Below are 8566 nucleotides of genomic sequence, written 5' to 3'. Positions count from 1 at the left end.
CGCTGAATAAGCGGATATGCACTTGATGTACGGACGAGCCCAAGGAAGAGGAGATGTGGCCTGGAGGTTGTATCAAGAACACAACCCACTAATAAGGGTACCGAATAGGCGAACTTTTGAAGCTGTAGACCGGCGCGTACGAGAGAGCGGGCAACTTCCATCGTCTCGGGAGAGAGTGCAGAACATTCCACTTAACGTGGAAGAACAGGTAACTACCTCGGTTTTTAACTACTTTTTAGTTATGATTTTTTAACATAATTCTGTAAAAATGTTAGGTACTTACAATTTTCGATGATGATCCGGGAACAAGTACCCGCCAAGTTGGAAGACAATTAGGTGTCAATCATGTTATGTTCTGGAGAATTCTACGTGGTGATCGTTTTCACCCTTTCCATCTTCAAAAAGTCCAAGACTTGAACGCCGCCTACTATCCGAAACGTACCAACTTCTTTCAGTGGTTTGGGGACCGAGTACTGAATTACCCACAGTTCGCAACTATTATCCTTACAAACGATGAGGCCAATTTTTCCCGGAAAGGCATAGTCAATTTACACAATAATAATCAATGGAGCCAAAAAAACCCACATGGAACTATAGTCGGAGACTATCTAGTTGGACCATATTTTCTTCCGCCTAGGTTAAATGGAGAGTCATACCTACGATATCTTCAGGAATCGTTACAAGAGCTATTGGAAGACGTCCCGTTAGCAACTGGAGTGCAAATGTGGTTCTTCCACGATGGAGCGCCACCACATTACAGCCGCGCAGTGCGAGATCACCTTGATGCAACAATTCCTCTAAGGTCGATAGGACGAAGAGGAACTATTTCATGGCTGCCTCGATCTCCCGATTTAAACACTTGCGATTTTTTTCTTTGGGAATATCTGAAGGACCTAATTGTTTATAAAACACATGTCCGTGACATTAATGACCTTCGTCAACGCAATATTGATGGATGTGAGACTATTCGGAACAAGTCTGCAATCTTCGAAAAGATTCGTCAATCATTTGTACGGCGTTGTCATTTTTGTATAGCAGCATTGTGGGCATTTTGAGCAGTTATTGTGATGTTTTACAATTTATTAAAAGACAATAATTATTTGTAACTTGTTTTTGCGTATAACTTCCGAATAAGGTTTAGCTGGCGTTATCATTATTCTAAACGAATTGCGGATTATTTACACTTTTAGGTTTTAAGTTTATTCTACATAAACACCACCTACAAGGTTCAACAAGGCTGACTATCCTCGTAGAATTGACGTTTGTCAGTGCCCCAGCAAACCCAACATAATCCCTCCGATGTCCTATGGACAGTACGCCGGTATATTGCATTTGTCCGTATGATGTCCCGAAAACCGGATGGAGATGGAGATATTGACGTAACTCTGAGGTTAAAAGACGAGCAAATGTCTGATTTTCTCAGAGTCAAAGTACTTCCCGAGGACAAGTACTTAGATGTCCATCGGGTTTATAGTGAACATCCCGAGGATGAGTGTACGTTTAACCTAGAGTATTTAGTATGGTTAAATATCAGCTTAACCGGAACGTATCCAGGACGTTCATTTGATGTCTTGTATTTCTCTTAGCCGTCTATGTACAGACTCAAAAGCCAGTCCATCTGACACCAGTCTTTTAGGAATCTACTGCTGGTTGAATCTTTGAGCTTCTAACCCATTTTTCTTGAGCCCGCCCGTGCAATAAACGTTCCTAGACCAATATGCCATATTAGCAACAAACAGAATTATAAAATTTTAAAACCATTCCTTTAGAATTTTTATGACATTTGTTTCTTTAAATTTAATAATTAAAATTGTATCACAAAATTTAAATGGCTTTGTCTTCAAACTCATTTCACTTCTAAAAGGACATTAATGAACTTTTGCCACTTGTTATTAAAGTTTCTCGCCTCACGAATAAAAACAATTATTAGTTTAATGAAAACAATTTGGTTCAAGGAAGAATATTGTGTGCCAGATTTAAGGCTGTATCCGGTTCTTTTGGGTAGTTTTATGGGAGCCCATATCTCTGAAACGAAGCACTTTATGAATTAGGACCCATGTTTATTATACATTTTTTACTCATAGAGACCCATAGAATTCATGTAGAAAGTTTCGGTACTCTTATTCGTAACACCCTGTATATTGGTAATGTAATATGAAATCTGCTATATGATACAATTAGTTTTGAAATACAAAATCAAGGCAATGAAAATAAAAAGTCTTCAACGGGGAACGCGCTTAAAACGGAGGCAGCGTTGCCCCTCTGAACCGCGATGGCGATGCGTTGCTTCAGGTATTCCATAGATCGGGGCGCTCTTGTCACTTCACGAATCTTACGGCCAATGGAGTGTATCAGGGCCAGACCCTCGCCGCCGACCGAGCCTACCGTTTCAATGGCTACGGCCTTAAACGGGTAACGTGACTCAAGATCTTTGTTCTTCTTGTTCTTCCAAACCTCAGCCAAGTAGGAGGGTGCCAGCGGGTCGGTACACGTACAATCCCAGACGAAGAATTTGCCACTGGACCACGGAACCAGCGACAGGCCGTCACGACGTTTTCCGTCATCTCTTGAAAGACCCGGGGGCTCCAGAATAGAAGGTACACCGGCGGATACGAGCGCACGACGTAAGATATCGTTAACTGCGGCGTGGCGCGAACATCTTCCTGAGCTTTTTCGCAGCTTAAGTCGTGCGTACCGTAAGAATCAACATGACCACCACAGACACAAGTATGTGGGATACAGATGCGGGAACCCAAATTATATATAAATTATATAATAATTAGTCTTCCTTGCCGCACATTAAAGTCTCCGACTCTGGCGTCCGCTCCACCATTTTATCATTCCCAGCCGGGTCTGCTGGCGGTCTTGATGCCCTTTCACCGCAGAATTTAAAGGACCTTACGGGCCCGGGTTCCAGTGCATCTGGCGCTTGTCTTTTGAAATCTCTGGCCAATCTTAACAACCTCCCCTGTAGCACATGAAGTCGTTTTAGGGTCGGGGTACGGTTGAAAAGTCGCTTTATAGTCGACGACCAAATGCCGACCTAAAAACGTCCGAACATTTTTCGACACGAAAACCGTAACCCCTTCTTTGGGACTATTTATTGTCGGTATGCCGACCATTATCCGACTTAAAATAGACCTTACATTTAATTATTACCCCTGTAGCACAAAGAGTCGATTTAAGGTCGCGCTTTGCCAATTAATCGCTCAAAACCGCGAAACTTTGGCGATTTAATAAAACAAATTGAAGTATTTTTTAAATAACTTCCTTTCTGTATTATATTTTTTCGAAAAAGATTATATATTCAATCTGAGAATGTTTCCTTATTAAAAATGTCCTAGCTCAAGTAGGTTACATTCGTATAGCTAAATATGTTAGGCTAAGATATTATAAATGAAGATTTATTTATTTCTTTTTTGGGGCTTAAGGGCTTAGTAGCCCTAAGAAATTCTATAACTCTGTACTCTAGATAAACTCATTGTTTCACTCCCGTTCATGGGACTTGACCAACTACATACATGTATTTAGCTATTTATATAGCTACATTTACGGTTTTATTGTTCATTTTCGGTCACTTGAAATATCAACAAGTCGGCCCAGGCCGTAATATTAGTTCCACATCAGTGTATTCGAGTGGGCAAACCCATACACCCTTAGTAGACACAGGTAGGCAAACTAATACAAAAACTGTTGAGGCTACATGATTTCTTATCGTTTGATATATAAATTGCCATCCTAAGTTAAAGAGTGGATGCCGCCCACCATCAGGATACCCGGGTGGGTAAACCAATTTAAAAGCTGTTGAGGCCATCTGATTTCGTATCTTTTGATATATAATTTACCATCCTATGTTAAAGAGTGGCTACCGCCCACCCTCAGGATACTCGGATGGGCAAACCAATACAAAAGCTGTTGAGGCCATATGATTTCCTAGCGTTTGATATATAATTTACCATCCTATGTTAAAGAGTGGCCACCACCCACCCTCAGGATACCCGGGTGGGCAAACCAATACAAAAGCTGTTCAGGCCATATGATTTTATATTATCTCGGTGATTAAATTAGTATTTTCTTAGAGCAGATATTTAATATGGATGATTAACAACTGCATAAATCATATTATTGCAAGAATGTATTTATGTACTAAGAATATGGCAAGACGGAGATTCTGTCCCCATGGTCGCATACTTTTCAGCTTAAGGGCCTGTTGCCAAAGCCCTAGCCAAAGTGCTAGCCCATTGAATTTAACATGTTTGATTCTAGCAAAGCAGACTTTTGCAACACAACACGCCCTAAGTTCGACTGCTTTGGATTTTTTGGTTTCACTATTTCAAGTAGACGCTAGCGTAGACGATTCAAATCTTTTACTTTTATTGTTCTACGAGACCAAATTGTTTTTTTCGATAACTCTCCCGTTAAGGGGGTTAGTCGGAGGGGGCGGAAATTAACGGCACTGCGTGCGCCTCAAAGAGCTCTATCGAATGAAACCAACTTGTTTTTTTCTGTCACTTTCCCTTTAAGGGGTTTGATCGGAGGGGGCGGAAATTAAAGGCACTGCGTGCGCGTCAAAGAGCTCTATCGAATGAGACCAACTGGTTTCTTAGGTCACTTTCCCTTTAAGGGGGTTGGTCGGAGGGGGCGGAAATTATCGGCACTGCGTGCGCGTCAAAGAGCTTTATCGAATGAGACCAGCTTGTTTTTTTCTGTCACTTTCCCTTTAAGGGGGTTGGTCGAAGGGGGTGGAAATTAACGGCACTGCGTGCGCCTCAAAGAGCTCTATCGAATGAGACCAACTGGTTTCTTAGGTCACTTTCCCTTTAAGGGGGTTGGTCGGAGGGGGCGGAAATTATCGGCACTGCGTGCGCGTCAAAGAGCTTTATCGAATGAGACCAGCTTGTTTTTTTCTGTCACTTTCCCTTTAAGGGGGTTGGTCGAAGGGGGTGGAAATTAACGGCACTGCGTGCGCCTCAAAGAGCTCTATCGAATGAGACCAACTGGTTTCTTAGATCACTTTCCCTTTAAGGGGGTTGGTCGGAGGGGGCGGAAATTAAAGGCACTGCGTGCGCGTCAAAGAGCTCTATCGAATGAGACCAACTTGTTTATTTCGGTCACTTTCCCTTTAAGGGGGTTGGTCAAAGGGGGTGGAAATTAACGGCACTGCGTGCGCCTCAAAGAGCTCTATCGAATGAGACCAACTTGTTTTTTTCGGTCACTTTCCCTTTAAGGGGGTTGTTCGGAGGGGGCGGAAATTAACGGCACTGCGTGCGCGTCAAAGAGCTCTATCGAATGAGACCAACTTGTTTTCTTCGGTCACTTTCCCTTTAAGGGGGTTGGTCGAAGGGGGTGGAAATTAACGGCACTGCGTGCGCGTCAAAGAGTCTAGCCCAGTTGGTTAACTAGTCCGCTTTTGGAGAATACGCGGGCAGCAGCTATCTGTGTTCGAGTCTCGCCGACGCCGATAAGATAAATTATAAAAAAAAAAAATTCGCAGCTTCTGCTACCGTGTCGTCGCTTTTCCACAACAAACAAACAATCTACAACGACACTTAACGACAATCCATCCATAGCAATAGTCCCACTTCGATTTAAGAGATAAGTGAGTGTGTCTACCGATAAGGGGGCACCTGCGGGCGGGGGAAACGGGGGTGAAACGGGCCCCTGTAGGGGCCCCCATTTTGCGTACATTTTCGGCGGGTCAAAAGGTTAGATCAATAGGTTAGATGATTTACGATGTTATACCACCTCATAAAACCTAGGTGGTAACCCCCCATTGTGGGTCAATAGGTTATCTGCCCCTATGCCGGTATGGACAACGATGTTATGCAAACAGCTATAAACCGTTAAATAGTGGAACGGGCCCCTGTAGGGGCCCCCATTTTGCGTACATTTTCGGCGGGTCAAAAGGTTAGCTGTTTTACGAGGTTGATTTACGATGTTACCCTAGGTGGTAACCCAATTTAGGTCAAAAGGTTAGATGATTTACGATGTTATAACCCATAAAACCCGGGTTATAACCCATAAAACCCAGGTGCTAACCCATTATAGGTCAATAGGTTATCTGCCCCCCTATGGCGGTGACACGATGTTATTCAAACAGCCTACCCGTCATAGTGAATGTCACCCCCCTGTCTTTCGAGTTGGTTGGTTTTCGCCGACAAACACTTTCGGGCCCCTAAGGGTAGCGTAAAATAGCGGGCGGTCATCGGTAAAAGTGTTTTGGAAAAAAAGAGCAGAGTGTATACAAATTATAAGGTTTTATTTATACATTCAAAGTTACAGTACATTAAGCGGATGAAAACGTTTAAAGATAAAACAATTTATTTTTAATATATTTATGGTTGGTAGATACCATATTAAACAAATTGTAAAAGTTAAATACACAAAACATATTTTGGTTGGCCACTGTTTCTTTAAAATCGTCAATAATTTTAAATGCTGTTACGTAATTGGACGCGTAGCGGACAACGGTATCATACCTTTCATGTTCATCCGATAGAAATAAATTGTTGGGTGCACATGGTTCTTTATACAATATTTCGTAAATTTTACGATAATTATCGGTTATAACGTAACCCATTAATTCAAAGAGTTTTTGGTTCACTTTAAGGAGTTGAATGTGCGAATTAATGAAATATTTGAGTCTGTCCAATTCTCGAGTTTCCGGCGCTTTGATTACGACCGACGCTTCGGATATCGTACTTTGCAAGGTTAATTCTTTTTGGTCAGACATGGCGGCGGTCACTAGCGCATCAGATAGCGGGAACGGGGTAAAGGGTAGATAGAGGATGGCCCTTCCCCCCAGCGCGTAAAATAGACACAGCGGGTGTCCCCTCTCGCTAGCTAAAAGTGTCGTTTTTACATCAGGTGTGGATTCTTCGCGCTAAAATGGTTATAACAAACGATTGTTCCCACCAAAAATGTAAAATCCATCTCCGCTGTTCTCGGATGAGGACGTAGCCATTTAAGTTTTTATCAATTTTTATATTTTTAGCTTGGCGATGTATTCCAAAATTAAATGGTAACCCCCGTATGCGTTACAATTTCAAGATGCAAGATACTCGAGAATGGTAAAATAGTCTATATTTAAAGTTAAAATGCGAAAACTATATTTGTATAGTCGAAATTTATTTTAACGTATTAAAATAAAAATTCATCTTTCTGACAAGAGTCTTACCCATCATACATACACCATCTAATCTGGAATCTATGTTTAACAATTGGAGGAATTCGTGTTTACGATAGGCTCTTTTTTAACGTAACTTAGTACATTAATTGAGTATTTTGAAATATTTTAATATCGGAATTTTTTTTGATGTATTAAAAGTAGAGTTAAGATGCTTTTATAGTATTTTCTATGTATTAGCATATCTGAACTTGCGGTTCAATTTTGGGTACATGGACCACTTACACGCTAATGATATTCAAATGAAGTTTAAAAATATTTCCATTTGAACGAGTCCCTCTTTTTATATCAGCAAAGTACTGAACGATTCTATCTTATGGATTTAAATAGTTCTAACAATAGTACAACTACAACATTTGAGAAAGACACTTTTCCCATTGTGAAAGTGGAATACAAAATAAGAATCACTTCAATTTAAAACGCACTTTAAATTTAAGTATAGACTATTTTACCATTCTCGAGTAACTCTTTTTTTCTTTAAAAGCTGAAGAAATATTAGAAACGACATCAGTGATCAATTAATTGTTTCCGAGTATGACAGACGATTTTTGATATTAAAGAGTCATTTTTCAAAAGTAAGATTGTTTTCGGTTATTTTTTTTTAAAGCTAGCTTAGAAATCACATTATTTTTATATATAATTATTTAGTTGTTATGTTAATTCTTAATTACTGGTAGCCTTCACTAGAAACTATTATAAGAATTATATATGAATTTATAACCAAGCGTGTATTTACCACTAGTGAATGCAATATCAGTCGAAGAATTGAAGAAAGACGGAATCACGTCATTATTAAGAACTGGTGACTACTTCTGTATATATTGTGACGGTTCAGTTTTTCATGTTCCAACTGTCGGACGGCTAGCATGGTACTGTGACGGATACTCAATCTGTTTGAAGTACCGTAAAGCTGTTTATTTCCAATCAAAAAGAATTCTAAGTATAAGAATTCCTCCAGGTGTATTAAAAGCGTTACGACGCATATATTTGTGTTTAAATTGTGATATGTTGGGCACTAAGAGAGCAGCCAATTTGTCATATTGCGAAGTAACTGGTGGATGTTGTGTATTTCCAAAAATTAAAAAATAATAATAGTATGTGTGTGTTTTTCTATTATTTTTCCACCTATATTTGGCGTATTGAAAGCTATTTTAACGTATTGAACGTAGAGTCAGGTGTTTTTATAGTATTTTACTACCTATATTTACATTTTGGAAAGCTATTTAAACGTATTGAGCGTACAGAGTATTTTGCATTATTTATGGTAATAAAAGGTAATTATTGTAGAAAATAAAAGATATTTTAATTAAAACATTTCGGTGATCTATTCCAAAATTAAATGGTAACCCCGTATGCGTAACAATTTCAATATGCAAGATA

This window comes from Leiobunum rupestre, chromosome 2 (assembly GCF_980474605.1).
Source record: "Leiobunum rupestre chromosome 2, qqLeiRupe1.1.hap1, whole genome shotgun sequence".
Classification (NCBI taxonomy): Eukaryota; Metazoa; Arthropoda; class Arachnida; order Opiliones; family Sclerosomatidae; genus Leiobunum; species Leiobunum rupestre.
The sequence above is the reverse complement of the archived record's forward strand: the minus strand, read 5'-3'. Positions refer to the sequence as shown.